The sequence below is a fragment of the Ascaphus truei genome, chromosome 17, assembly GCF_040206685.1.
Source record: "Ascaphus truei isolate aAscTru1 chromosome 17, aAscTru1.hap1, whole genome shotgun sequence".
NCBI lineage: Eukaryota > Metazoa > Chordata > Amphibia > Anura > Ascaphidae > Ascaphus > Ascaphus truei.
The window spans coordinates 10,894,430-10,910,375 of record NC_134499.1 but is presented as its reverse complement, the minus strand read 5'-3'; positions in this window follow the sequence as shown (position 1 = coordinate 10,910,375).

Below are 15,946 nucleotides of genomic sequence, written 5' to 3'. Positions count from 1 at the left end.
AGTGCTTAGCTGCTGAGGCACCCCCGCAACAGGACAGAGACAGTCACAAGCAGGGCCGCATAATGAGGGAGAGCCGGGACAAGCGTCCCTGGCTCGGTGGGTGCGGGGGACCCGGCCGGCGCTCAAAGTTGGTCCTGGCCAGAGGTCGTGCCCAACTTCTATGCCCGGCTGCCGGGCCTTTCGTTGCCACTGGGCACCGTCTCTCCCCAGCTGCAGGCCTGCCTCACTCTCTCTGCCTCTCTCTGATGTCGGCGTGCGCCAGAAGCTGGGCCCAGAAAGAGCCTTGGGGCGGGACAGTGAGGGAGGTCCCCAGCTGGGGAGAGCCAGGGCCCGGCGGCAATGAGAGAACTGGCAGCCGGATGAAGAAGTTGCGCCCGGCCACAGATCTGCTTTGTCCGGCCTCTGGGTCCCGGCTCTCCCCAACTGCGGGCCTTCCTCACTGTTCCGCGCAGGGCCTCTCTCTTACGGCGTGTGCCCCGGCGCGGGACAGTAAGGAAGACCCGCACAGTGTGGGAGTGCCGGAGCCTGAGACCATCCCCAAGGGGGTGTTTTATGTATTTGGGGGTGGGGGACTTTGTATGTATTTCGAGGGTGGGGATTTATTTTTGTATTTATTTGGGGGGGGGTTATGTATTTGGGAGGGTGGAGTATTTTATATTTTATTTTCTGTGTGTGTGGGGGGAATTATTGTGGGGGGTGTTGTGTGTGTGTATGACAGGGGGAGGAACGAATGAGTTTGAAGGGGGATTAAAGGAGCGGGATTGAGTGAGGGGGTTAATTGATGGAGGGGGGAGTGAGAGGGGGTGTCAGAGAAGGAATGAGGAAGAGAGAGGGATGAGGAGGGAGGAGGTAAGAGTGAGATGGGGGGGTAGAGAAATACATGGGAAGAGGGGGAAATAGGTGTGAAATGAGGGGGGCTCGCAAGACTGCCAACATGGGGGGGGTCCTACTCCTGTCGGAACCCTAGTCCTGGGCCCCGGGAGATCTGTTGGTGGCCCTGCACACAACAAATACACACACACAACAAATACACACAGGACAGACACACAGTCTCCCACCTCCGCTCCATGCTGTTTCCTCCACTACTTGGCCCCACCTCCAGGCTCCTGACATCACCTCCTTGATTGGCTGCATTCCCTAGCAGCAGCTAATCAGGATGGAGGAACGCTAAAATCCCATGGTCGATTTTGATCGTCTCACAGAACCCCAGGGCAGGGCCACGGAACCCCAGGGCAGGGCCACGGAACCCCAGGGCAGGGCCTCGGAACCCTAGGGCAGGGCCTCGGAACCGCGGATGGGAAACACTGGCTTAGAGACTCAGAAGATATAGGGTCATATGCACCAAGCGGTCTTCTGCCATAAGGCTCCTGGTCCATGAAGACACCTTACTCCTCAAGGAAGTAGAGTCCGACAAGAAGACGTTTCTCACACAAGATTTTGCTTAATAGCATATGATTAGGATAAATAGTACAGTGTCACCCAGGGCCACCGACAGGGGGGGACAGCCGGGACAAGTGTCCCGGGCCCGCTGGCTGCGGGGGGCCCGCTGGCCGGACAAAGCAGCTGGGCCCGACCTCTCGTGGCCGCCCCCAGGCTGCGGCCTCCCTACTCACTAACTATCCCACGCTGGGACATCTGACGTCTGCGCGCAGCAGAAATAAGCTGGGCTACACTTGCGGCGCGCCGGCTTAAGGGAGGCCCGGCGCGCTGACGTCAAACGCTCGGCGTGGGACAGGCTGAGGGAAAGGCCTGCAGCTTGGGGAGAGCCGGGGCCCGGCGGCCACGAGAGGTCGGGCCCAACTGCTTTGTCCAGCCGCCGGCCCCCTGCAACCAGCGTGCTGACACTTGAGCAGCAGCAAGGTAAGGGTTTATATGTAGTGGGGGTATATATGTAGTGGGGGTTTATATGTAGTGGGGTTTATATGTAGTGGGGTTTATATGTAGTGGGGTTTATATGTAGTGGGGTTTATATGTAGTGGGGTTTATATGTAGTGGGGTTTATATGTAGTGGGGTTTATATGTAGTGGGGTTTATATGTAGTGGGGGTTTATATGTAGTGGGGGTTTATATGTAGTGGGGTTTTTTCTATGTAATATTTTTATTTTCTATGTATTGTTTTTTTTTAATATGTATTTGGGGGGTTTATATGTATTGGGTTTTTTTTCTAAGTATGTTTTTTTCCCTCTATGTATTGGGTTTTCCTTATATGTATTGGGGGATTTTCTATGTATTGTTTTTTTTCTAAAATATGTATTGGGGGGGGGGGGTGTTTTATATGTATTGTTTTTTTATATGGATTTTTGGGGTTTTATATGGATTTTTTGGGGGGTTTATATGGATTGTTTTTATAAATATATATATTCGGGAGGTGTTTTTTTTTATACATTTGCGGGGGTGAGGATTTTTTGTATGTATTTAGAGGGGTGAGATATTTTGGTATAAATTTTGTGGGGGGGGAATTGTGTGAAGGGGAGGGAATGAGTGTGAAGAGCAGGGATTGAGAGAGTGGGGTAATTGACGGGGCAGGGATTGAGTGAGTGGGGTAATGGATGGAGGGGGGGCAAGGGAGAGGTGAGATGGAGGGGAGAAAAAAACATGGGAAGAGGGAGGGAAATAGAGGGGGCTCGCGAGGTGTGAAAAAGGGGGGCTCGCAAGATCATCGACACGGGGTGGGGGCGGTCCTATTTCTAGTCCTGGGCCCCGGGAAATCTAACTGCGGCCCTGGTGTCACCTCAGTGTGAGGAGAGCAAGCTTACTGGTTTACACAAAGAATCTCTCCTATTGTATACACAAACACGCACAGAGAGAGAGGTAATACCTCATACACGCCCAGAGAGGTAATACTGGTATACACATACACGCACAGAGAGGTAATACCTCATACACGCCCAGAGAGGTAATACTGGTATACACATACACGCCCAGAGAGGTAATACCGGTATACACATACACGCCCAGAGAGGTAATACCGGTATACACATACACGCCCAGAGAGGTAATACCGGTATACACATACACACCCAGAGAGGTAATACCGGTATACACATACACGCCCAGAGAGGTAATACCGGTATACACATACACGCCCAGAGAGGTAATACCGGTATACACATACACGCCCAGAGAGGTAATACCGGTATACACATACACGCCCAGAGAGGTAATAAAAGGTATACACATACACGCCCAGAGAGGTAATACCGGTATACACATACACACCCAGAGAGGTAATACCGGTATACACATACACGCCCAGAGAGGTAATACCGGTATACACATACACGCCCAGAGAGGTAATACCGGTATACACATACACGCCCAGAGAGGTAATACTGGTATACACATACACGCCCAGAGAGGTAATAACGGTATACACATACACGCCCAGAGAGGTAATACCGGTATATACATACACGCCCAGAGAGGTAATACCAGTATACACAGACACGCCCAGAGAGGTAATACCAGTATACACATACACATCCAGAGAGGTAATACCTCATACACATACACGCCCAGAGAGGTAATACCGGTATACACATACACGCCCAGAGAGGTAATACAGGTATACACATACACGCCCAGAGAGGTAATACCGGTATACACACACACACGCCTAGAGAGGTAATACCGGTATACACATACACGCCCAGAGAGGTAATACCAGTATACACATACACGCCCAGAGAGGTAATACCGTATACACAGACACGCCCAGAGAGGTAATACCGGTATACACATACACGCCCAGAGAGGTAATACCTGTATACACATACACGCCCAGAGAGGTAATACCGGTATACACATACACGCCCAGAGAGGTAATACCGGTATTACACATACACACCCAGAGAGGTAATACAATACACATACACGACCAGAGCGGTAATACCGATATACACATACACGCCCAGAGAGGTAATACCGGTATACACATACACGCCCAGAGAGGTAATACCGGTATACACATACACGCCCAGAGAGGTAATACCGGTATACACATACACGCCCAGAGAGGTAATACCGGTATACACATACACGCCCAGAGAGGTAATACCAGTATACACATACACGCACAGAGAGGTAATACCTCATACATGCCCAGAGAGGTAATACTGGTATACACATACACGCCCAGAGAGGTAATACCGGTATACACATACACGCCCAGAGAGGTAATACCGGTATACACATACACGCCCAGAGAGGTAATACCGGTATACACATACACGCCCAGAGAGGTAATACCGGTATACACATACACGTCCAGAGAGGTAATACCGGTATACACATACACGCCCAGAGAGGTAATACCGGTATACACATACACGCCCAGAGAGGTAATACCGGTATACACATACACGCCCAGAGAGGTAATAAAAGGTATACACATACACGCCCAGAGAGGTAATACCGGTATACACATACACACCCAGAGAGGTAATACCGGTATACACATACACGCCCAGAGAGGTAATACCGGTATACACATACACGCCCAGAGAGGTAATACCGGTATACACATACACGCCCAGAGAGGTAATACTGGTATACACATACACGCCCAGAGAGGTAATACCGGTATACACATACACGCCCAGAGAGGTAATACCGGTATATACATACACGCCCAGAGAGGTAATACCAGTATACACAGACACGCCCAGAGAGGTAATACCAGTATACACATACACATCCAGAGAGGTAATACCTCATACACATACACGCCCAGAGAGGTAATACCGGTATACACATACACGCCCAGAGAGGTAATACAGGTATACACATACACGCCCAGAGAGGTAATACCGGTATACACACACACACGCCTAGAGAGGTAATACCGGTATACACATACACGCCCAGAGAGGTAATACCAGTATACACATACACGCCCAGAGAGGTAATACCGTATACACAGACACGCCCAGAGAGGTAATACCGGTATACACATACACGCCCAGAGAGGTAATACCTGTATACACATACACGCCCAGAGAGGTAATACCGGTATACACATACACGCCCAGAGAGGTAATACCGGTATTACACATACACACCCAGAGAGGTAATACAATACACATACACGACCAGAGCGGTAATACCGATATACACATACACGCCCAGAGAGGTAATACCGGTATACACATACACGCCCAGAGAGGTAATACCGGTATACACATACACGCCCAGAGAGGTAATACCGGTATACACATACACGCCCAGAGAGGTAATACCGGTATACACATACACGCCCAGAGAGGTAATACCAGAATACACATACACGCACAGAGAGGTAATACCTCATACACGCCCAGAGAGGTAATACTGGTATACACATACACGCCCAGAGAGGTAATACCGGTATACACATACACATCCAGAGAGGTAATACCTCATACACATACACGCCCAGAGAGGTAATACCGGTATACACATACACGCCCAGAGAGGTAATACAGGTATACACATACACGCCCAGAAAGGTAATACCGGTATACACATACACGCCCAGAGAGGTAATACCGGTATACACACACACGCCCAGAGAGGTAATACCAGTATACACATACACGCCCAGAGAAGTAATACCGGTATACACACACACACGCCTAGAGAGGTAATACCGGTATACACATACACGCCCAGAGAGGTAATACCAGTATACACATACACGCCCAGAGAGGTAATACCGTATACACAGACACGCCCAGAGAGGTAATACCGGTATACACATACACGCCCAGAGAGGTAATACCTGTATACACATACACGCCCAGAGAGGTAATACCGGTATACACATACACGCCCAGAGAGGTAATACCGGTATACACATACACGCCCAGAGAGGTAATACCGGTATACACATACACGCCCAGAGAGGTAATACCGGTATACACATACACGCCCAGAGAGGTAATACCGGTATACACATACATGCCCAGAGAGGTAATACCGGTATACACATACACGTCCAGAGAGGTAATACCGGTATACACATACACGCCCAGAGAGGTAATACCGGTGTACACATACACGCCCAGAGAGGTAATACCGGTATACACATACACGCCCAGAGAGGTAATACCGGTGTACACATACACGTCCAGAGAGGTAATACCGGTATACACATACACGCCCAGAGAGGTAATACCGGTATACACATACACGCCCAGAGAGGTAATACCGGTATACACATACACGCCCAGAGAGGTAATACCGGTATACACATACACGCCCAGAGAGGTAATACCGGTATACACATACACGCCCAGAGAGGTAATACCGGTATACACATACACGTCCAGAGAGGTAATACCGGTATACACATACACGCCCAGAGAGGTAATACCGGTATACACATACACCCCCAGAGAGGTAATACCGGTATACACATACACGCCCAGAGAGGTAATACCGGTATACACATACACGCCCAGAGAGGTAATACCGGTATATACATACACGCCCAGAGAGGTAATACCGGTATACACATACACACCCAGAGAGGTAATACCGGTATACACATACACGCACAGAGAAGTAATACCGGTATACACATACACGCCCAGAGAGGTAATACCGGTATACACGTACACGCCCAGAGAGGTAATACCGGTATACACATACACGTCCAGAGAGGTAATACCGGTATACACATACACGCCCAGAGAGGTAATACCGGTGTACACATACACGCCCAGAGAGGTAATACCGGTATACACATACACCCCCAGAGAGGTAATACCGGTATACACATACACGCCCAGAGAGGTAATACCGGTATACACATACACGCCCAGAGAGGTAATACCGGTATACACATACACGCCCAGAGAGGTAATACCGGTATACACATACACCCCCAGAGAGGTAATACCGGTATACACATACACGCCCAGAGAGGTAATACCGGTATACACATACACGCCCAGAGAGGTAATACCGGTATACACATACACGCACAGAGAGGTAATACCGGTATACACATACACGCCCAGAGAGGTAATACCAGTATACACATACACGCACAGAGAGGTAATACCTCATACACGCCCAGAGAGGTAATACTGGTATACACATACACGCCCAGAGAGGTAATACCGGTATACACATACACATCCAGAGAGGTAATACCTCATACACATACACGCCCAGAGAGGTAATACCGGTATACACATACACGCCCAGAGAGGTAATAGAGGTATACACATACACGCCCAGAAAGGTAATACCGGTATACACATACACGCCCAGAGAGGTAATACCGGTATACACATACACGCCCAGAGAGGTAATACCAGTATACACATACACGCCCAGAGAAGTAATACCGGTATACACACACACACGCCTAGAGAGGTAATACCGGTATACACATACACGCCCAGAGAGGTAAAACCAGTATACACATACACGCCCAGAGAGGTAATACCGTATACACAGACACGCCCAGAGAGGTAATACCGGTATACACATACACGCCCAGAGAGGTAATACCTGTATACACATACACGCCCAGAGAGGTAATACCGGTATACACATACACGCCCAGAGAGGTAATACCGGTATACACATACACGCCCAGAGAGGTAATACCGGTATACACATACACGCCCAGAGAGGTAATACCGGTATACACATACACGCCCAGAGAGGTAATACCGGTATACACATACACGCCCAGAGAGGTAATACCGGTATACACATACACGTCCAGAGAGGTAATACCGGTATACACATACACGCCCAAAGAGGTAATACCGGTGTACACATACACGCCCAGAGAGGTAATACCGGTATACACATACACGCCCAGAGAGGTAATACCGGTGTACACATACACGTCCAGAGAGGTAATACCGGTATACACATACACGCCCAGAGAGGTAATACCGGTATACACATACACGCCCAGAGAGGTAATACCGGTATACACATACACGCCCAGAGAGGTAATACCGGTATACACATACACGCCCAGAGAGGTAATACCGGTATACACATACACGCCCAGAGAGGTAATACCGGTATACACATACACGTCCAGAGAGGTAATACCGGTATACACATACACGCCCAGAGAGGTAATACCGGTATACACATACACCCCCAGAGAGGTAATAACGGTATACACATACACGCCCAGAGAGGTAATACCGGTATACACATACACGCCCAGAGAGGTAATACCGGTATATACATACACGCCCAGAGAGGTAATACCGGTATACACATACACACCCAGAGAGGTAATACCGGTATACACATACACGCACAGAGAAGTAATACCGGTATACACATACACGCCCAGAGAGGTAATACCGGTATACACGTACACGCCCAGAGAGGTAATACCGGTATACACATACACGTCCAGAGAGGTAATACCGGTATACACATACACGCCCAGAGAGGTAATACCGGTGTACACATACACGCCCAGAGAGGTAATACCGGTATACACATACACCCCCAGAGAGGTAATACCGGTATACACATACACGCCCAGAGAGGTAATACCGGTATACACATACACGCCCAGAGAGGTAATACCGGTATACACATACACGCCCAGAGAGGTAATACCGGTATACACATACACCCCCAGAGAGGTAATACCGGTATACACATACACGCCCAGAGAGGTAATACCGGTATACACATACACGCCCAGAGAGGTAATACCGGTATACACATACACGCACAGAGAAGTAATACCGGTATACACATACACGCCCAGAGAGGTAATACCGGTATACACATACACGCCCAGAGAGGTAATACCGGTATACACGTACACGCCCAGAGAGGTAATACCGGTATACACGTACACGCCCAGAGAGGTAATACTGGTATACACATACACACCCAGAGAGGTAATACCGGTATACACACACCCAGAGAGGTAATACAGGTATACACATTCACACCCAGAGAGGTAATACCGGTATACATATACACGCCCAGAGAAGTAATACCGGTACACACACACACGCCCAGAGAGGTAATACCGGTATACACACACACGCCCAGAGAGGTAATACCGGTATACACATACACGTGCAGAGAGGTAATACCGGTATACACATACACGCCCAGAGAGGTAATACCGGTATACACATACACGTCCAGAGAGGTAATACCGGTATACACATACACGCCCAGAGAGGTAATACCGGTATACACATACACCCCCAGAGAGGTAATACCGGTATACACATACACGCCCAGAGAGGTAATACCGGTATACACATACACGCCCAGAGAGGTAATACCGGTATACACATACACGCCCAGAGAGGTAATACCGGTATACACATACAACCCCAGAGAGGTAATACCGGTATACACATACACGCCCAGAGAGGTAATACCGGTATACACATACACGCCCAGAGAGGTAATACCGGTATACACATACACGCACAGAGAAGTAATACCGGTATACACATACACGCCCAGAGAGGTAATACCGGTATACACATACACGCCCAGAGAGGTAATACCGGTATACACGTACACGCCCAGAGAGGTAATACCGGTATACACGTACACGCCCAGAGAGGTAATACTGGTATACACATACACACCCAGAGAGGTAATACCGGTATACACACACCCAGAGAGGTAATACAGGTATACACATTCACACCCAGAGAGGTAATACCGGTATACATATACACGCCCAGAGAAGTAATACCGGTACACACACACACGCCCAGAGAGGTAATACCGGTATACACACACACGCCCAGAGAGGTAATACCGGTATACACATACACGTGCAGAGAGGTAATACCGGTATACACATACACGCCCAGAGAGGTAATACCGGTATACACATACACGTCCAGAGAGGTAATACCGGTATACACATACACGCCCAGAGAGGTAATACCGGTATACACATACACCCCCAGAGAGGTAATACCGGTATACACATACACGCCCAGAGAGGTAATACCGGTATACACATACACGCCCAGAGAGGTAATACCGGTATATACATACACGCCCAGAGAGGTAATACCGGTATACACATACACACCCAGAGAGGTAATACCGGTATACACATACACGCACAGAGAAGTAATACCGGTATACACATACACGCCCAGAGAGGTAATACCGGTATACACATACACGCCCAGAGAGGTAATACCGGTATACACGTACACGCCCAGAGAGGTAATACCGGTATACACGTACACGCCCAGAGAGGTAATACTGGTATACACATACACACCCAGAGAGGTAATACCGGTATACACACACCCAGAGAGGTAATACCGGTATACACATTCACACCCAGAGAGGTAATACCGGTATACATATACACGCCCAGAGAAGTAATACCGGTACACACACACGCCCAGAGAGGTAATACCGGTATACACATACACGTGCAGAGAGGTAATACCGGTATACACATACACGTGCAGAGAGGTAATACCGGTATACACATACACACCCAGAGAGGTAATACCGGTATACACATACACGCCCAGAGAGGTAATACCGGTATACACATACACGCCCAGAGAGGTAATACCGGTATACACATACACGTCCAGAGAGGTAATACCGGTATACACATACATGCCCAGAGAGGTAATACCGGTATACACACACACACGCCTAGAGAGGTAATACCGGTATACACATACACTCCCAGAGAGGTAATACCGGTATACACATACACGCCCAGAGAGGTAATACCGGTATACACATACACGCCCAGAGAGGTAATACCGGTATACACATACACGCCCAGAGAGGTAATACCGGTATACACATACACGCCCAGAGAGGTAATACCGGTATACACATACACGCCCAGAGAGGTAATACCGGTATACACATACACGTCCAGAGAGGTAATACCGGTATACACATACACGCCCAGAGAGGTAATACCGGTATACACATACACGCCCAGAGAGGTAATACCGGTATATACACATACACGTGCAGAGAGGTAATACCGGTATAAACATACACGTCCAGAGAGGTAATACCGGTATACACATACACGCCCAGAGAGGTAATACCGGTATACACATACACGCCCAGAGAGGTAATACCGGTATACACATACACGCCCAGAGAGGTAATACCGGTATACACATACACGCCCAGAGAGGTAATACCGGTATACACGTACACGCCCAGAGAGGTAATACTGGTATACACATACACGCCCAGAGAGGTAATACCGGTATACACATACACGCCCAGAGAGGTAATACCGGTACACACACACGCCCAGAGAGGTAATACCGGTATACACATTCACACCCAGAGAGGTAATACCGGTATACATATACACGCCCAGAGAAGTAATACCGGTACACACACACGCCCAGAGAGGTAATACCGGTATACACATACACGTGCAGAGAGGTAATACCGGTATACACATACACGTGCAGAGAGGTAATACCGGTATACACATACACACCCAGAGAGGTAATACCGGTATACACATACACACCCAGAGAGGTAATACTGGTATACACATACACGCCCAGAGAGGTAATACCGGTATACACATACACGCCCAGAGAGGTAATACCGGTATACACATACACACCCAGAGAGGTAATACCGGTATACACATACACGCCCAGAGAGGTAATACCGGTATACACATACATGCCCAGAGAGGTAATACCGGTATACACATACACGTCCAGAGAGGTAATACCGGTATACACATACACGCCCAGAGAGGTAATACCGGTATACACATACACGCCCAGAGAGGTAATACCGGTATACACATACACGCCCAGAGAGGTAATACCAGTATACACATACACGCACAGAGAGGTAATACCTCATACACGCCCAGAGAGGTAATACTGGTATACACATACACGCCCAGAGAGGTAATACCGGTATACACATACACATCCAGAGAGGTAATACCTCATACACATACACGCTCAGAGAGGTAATACCGGTATATACACATACACGTGCAGAGAGGTAATACCGGTATAAACATACACGCCCAGAGAGGTAATACAGGTATACACATACACGTGCAGAGAGGTAATACCGGTATACACATACACGTCCAGAGAGGTAATACCGGTATACACATACACGCCCAGAGAGGTAATACCGGTGTACACATACACGCCCAGAGAGGTAATACCGGTGTACACATACATGCCCAGAGAGGTAATACCGGTATACACATACACGCCCAGAGAGGTAATACCGGTATACACATACACGCCCAGAGAGGTAATACCGGTGTACACATACACGCCCAGAGAGGTAATACCGGTATACACATACACCCCCAGAGAGGTAATACCGGTATACACATACACGCCCAGAGAGGTAATACCGGTATACACATACACGCCCAGAGAGGTAATACCGGTATACACATACACGCCCAGAGAGGTAATACCGGTATACACATACAACCCCAGAGAGGTAATACCGGTATACACATACACGCCCAGAGAGGTAATACCGGTATACACATACACGCCCAGAGAGGTAATACCGGTATACACATACACGCACAGAGAAGTAATACCGGTATACACATACACGCCCAGAGAGGTAATACCGGTATACACATACACGCCCAGAGAGGTAATACCGGTATACACGTACACGCCCAGAGAGGTAATACCGGTATACACGTACACGCCCAGAGAGGTAATACTGGTATACACATACACACCCAGAGAGGTAATACCGGTATACACACACCCAGAGAGGTAATACAGGTATACACATTCACACCCAGAGAGGTAATACCGGTATACATATACACGCCCAGAGAAGTAATACCGGTACACACACACACGCCCAGAGAGGTAATACCGGTATACACACACACGCCCAGAGAGGTAATACCGGTATACACATACACGTGCAGAGAGGTAATACCGGTATACACATACACGCCCAGAGAGGTAATACCGGTATACACATACACGTCCAGAGAGGTAATACCGGTATACACATACACGCCCAGAGAGGTAATACCGGTATACACATACACCCCCAGAGAGGTAATACCGGTATACACATACACGCCCAGAGAGGTAATACCGGTATACACATACACGCCCAGAGAGGTAATACCGGTATATACATACACGCCCAGAGAGGTAATACCGGTATACACATACACACCCAGAGAGGTAATACCGGTATACACATACACGCACAGAGAAGTAATACCGGTATACACATACACGCCCAGAGAGGTAATACCGGTATACACATACACGCCCAGAGAGGTAATACCGGTATACACGTACACGCCCAGAGAGGTAATACCGGTATACACGTACACGCCCAGAGAGGTAATACTGGTATACACATACACACCCAGAGAGGTAATACCGGTATACACACACCCAGAGAGGTAATACCGGTATACACATTCACACCCAGAGAGGTAATACCGGTATACATATACACGCCCAGAGAAGTAATACCGGTACACACACACGCCCAGAGAGGTAATACCGGTATACACATACACGTGCAGAGAGGTAATACCGGTATACACATACACGTGCAGAGAGGTAATACCGGTATACACATACACACCCAGAGAGGTAATACCGGTATACACATACACGCCCAGAGAGGTAATACCGGTATACACATACACGCCCAGAGAGGTAATACCGGTATACACATACACGTCCAGAGAGGTAATACCGGTATACACATACATGCCCAGAGAGGTAATACCGGTATACACACACACACGCCTAGAGAGGTAATACCGGTATACACATACACTCCCAGAGAGGTAATACCGGTATACACATACACGCCCAGAGAGGTAATACCGGTATACACATACACGCCCAGAGAGGTAATACCGGTATACACATACACGCCCAGAGAGGTAATACCGGTATACACATACACGCCCAGAGAGGTAATACCGGTATACACATACACGCCCAGAGAGGTAATACCGGTATACACATACACGTCCAGAGAGGTAATACCGGTATACACATACACGCCCAGAGAGGTAATACCGGTATACACATACACGCCCAGAGAGGTAATACCGGTATATACACATACACGTGCAGAGAGGTAATACCGGTATAAACATACACGTCCAGAGAGGTAATACCGGTATACACATACACGCCCAGAGAGGTAATACCGGTATACACATACACGCCCAGAGAGGTAATACCGGTATACACATACACGCCCAGAGAGGTAATACCGGTATACACATACACGCCCAGAGAGGTAATACCGGTATACACGTACACGCCCAGAGAGGTAATACTGGTATACACATACACGCCCAGAGAGGTAATACCGGTATACACATACACGCCCAGAGAGGTAATACCGGTACACACACACGCCCAGAGAGGTAATACCGGTATACACATTCACACCCAGAGAGGTAATACCGGTATACATATACACGCCCAGAGAAGTAATACCGGTACACACACACGCCCAGAGAGGTAATACCGGTATACACATACACGTGCAGAGAGGTAATACCGGTATACACATACACGTGCAGAGAGGTAATACCGGTATACACATACACACCCAGAGAGGTAATACCGGTATACACATACACACCCAGAGAGGTAATACTGGTATACACATACACGCCCAGAGAGGTAATACCGGTATACACATACACGCCCAGAGAGGTAATACCGGTATACACATACACACCCAGAGAGGTAATACCGGTATACACATACACGCCCAGAGAGGTAATACCGGTATACACATACATGCCCAGAGAGGTAATACCGGTATACACATACACGTCCAGAGAGGTAATACCGGTATACACATACACGCCCAGAGAGGTAATACCGGTATACACATACACGCCCAGAGAGGTAATACCGGTATACACATACACGCCCAGAGAGGTAATACCAGTATACACATACACGCACAGAGAGGTAATACCTCATACACGCCCAGAGAGGTAATACTGGTATACACATACACGCCCAGAGAGGTAATACCGGTATACACATACACATCCAGAGAGGTAATACCTCATACACATACACGCTCAGAGAGGTAATACCGGTATATACACATACACGTCCAGAGAGGTAATACAGGTATACACATACACGTGCAGAGAGGTAATACCGGTATACACATACACGTCCAGAGAGGTAATACCGGTATACACATACACGCCCAGAGAGGTAATACCGGTATACACATACACGCGCAGAGAGGTAATACCGGTATACACATACACGCCCAGAGAGGTAATACCGGTATACACATACACGCCCAGAGAGGTAATACCGGTATACACATACACGCCCAGAGAGGTAATACCGGTATACACATACACGCCCAGAGTGGTAATACCGGTATAAACATACACGCCCAGAGTGGTAATACCGGTATAAACATACACGCCCAGAGTGGTAATACCGGTATACACATACACGTCCAGAGAGGTAATACCGGTATACACATACACGCCCAGAGAGGTAATACCGGTATACACATACACGCCCAGAGAGGTAATACCGGTATACACATACACGCCCAGAGAGGTAATACCGGTATACACATACACGCCCAGAGTGGTAATACCGGTATAAACATACACGCCCAGAGTGGTAATACCGGTATACACATACACGTCCAGAGTGGTAATACCGGTATACACATACACGCCCAGAGAGGTAATACCGGTATACACATACACGCCCAGAGAGGTAATACCGGTATACACATATATACGTCCAGAGAGGTAATACCGGTATACACAGACACGCCCAGAGAGGTAATACCGGTATACACATACACGCCCAGAGAGGTAATACCGGTATACACATACACGCCCAGAGAGGTAATACCGGTATACACATACACGCCCAGAGAGGTAATACCGATATACAGATACACGCCCAGAGAGGTAATA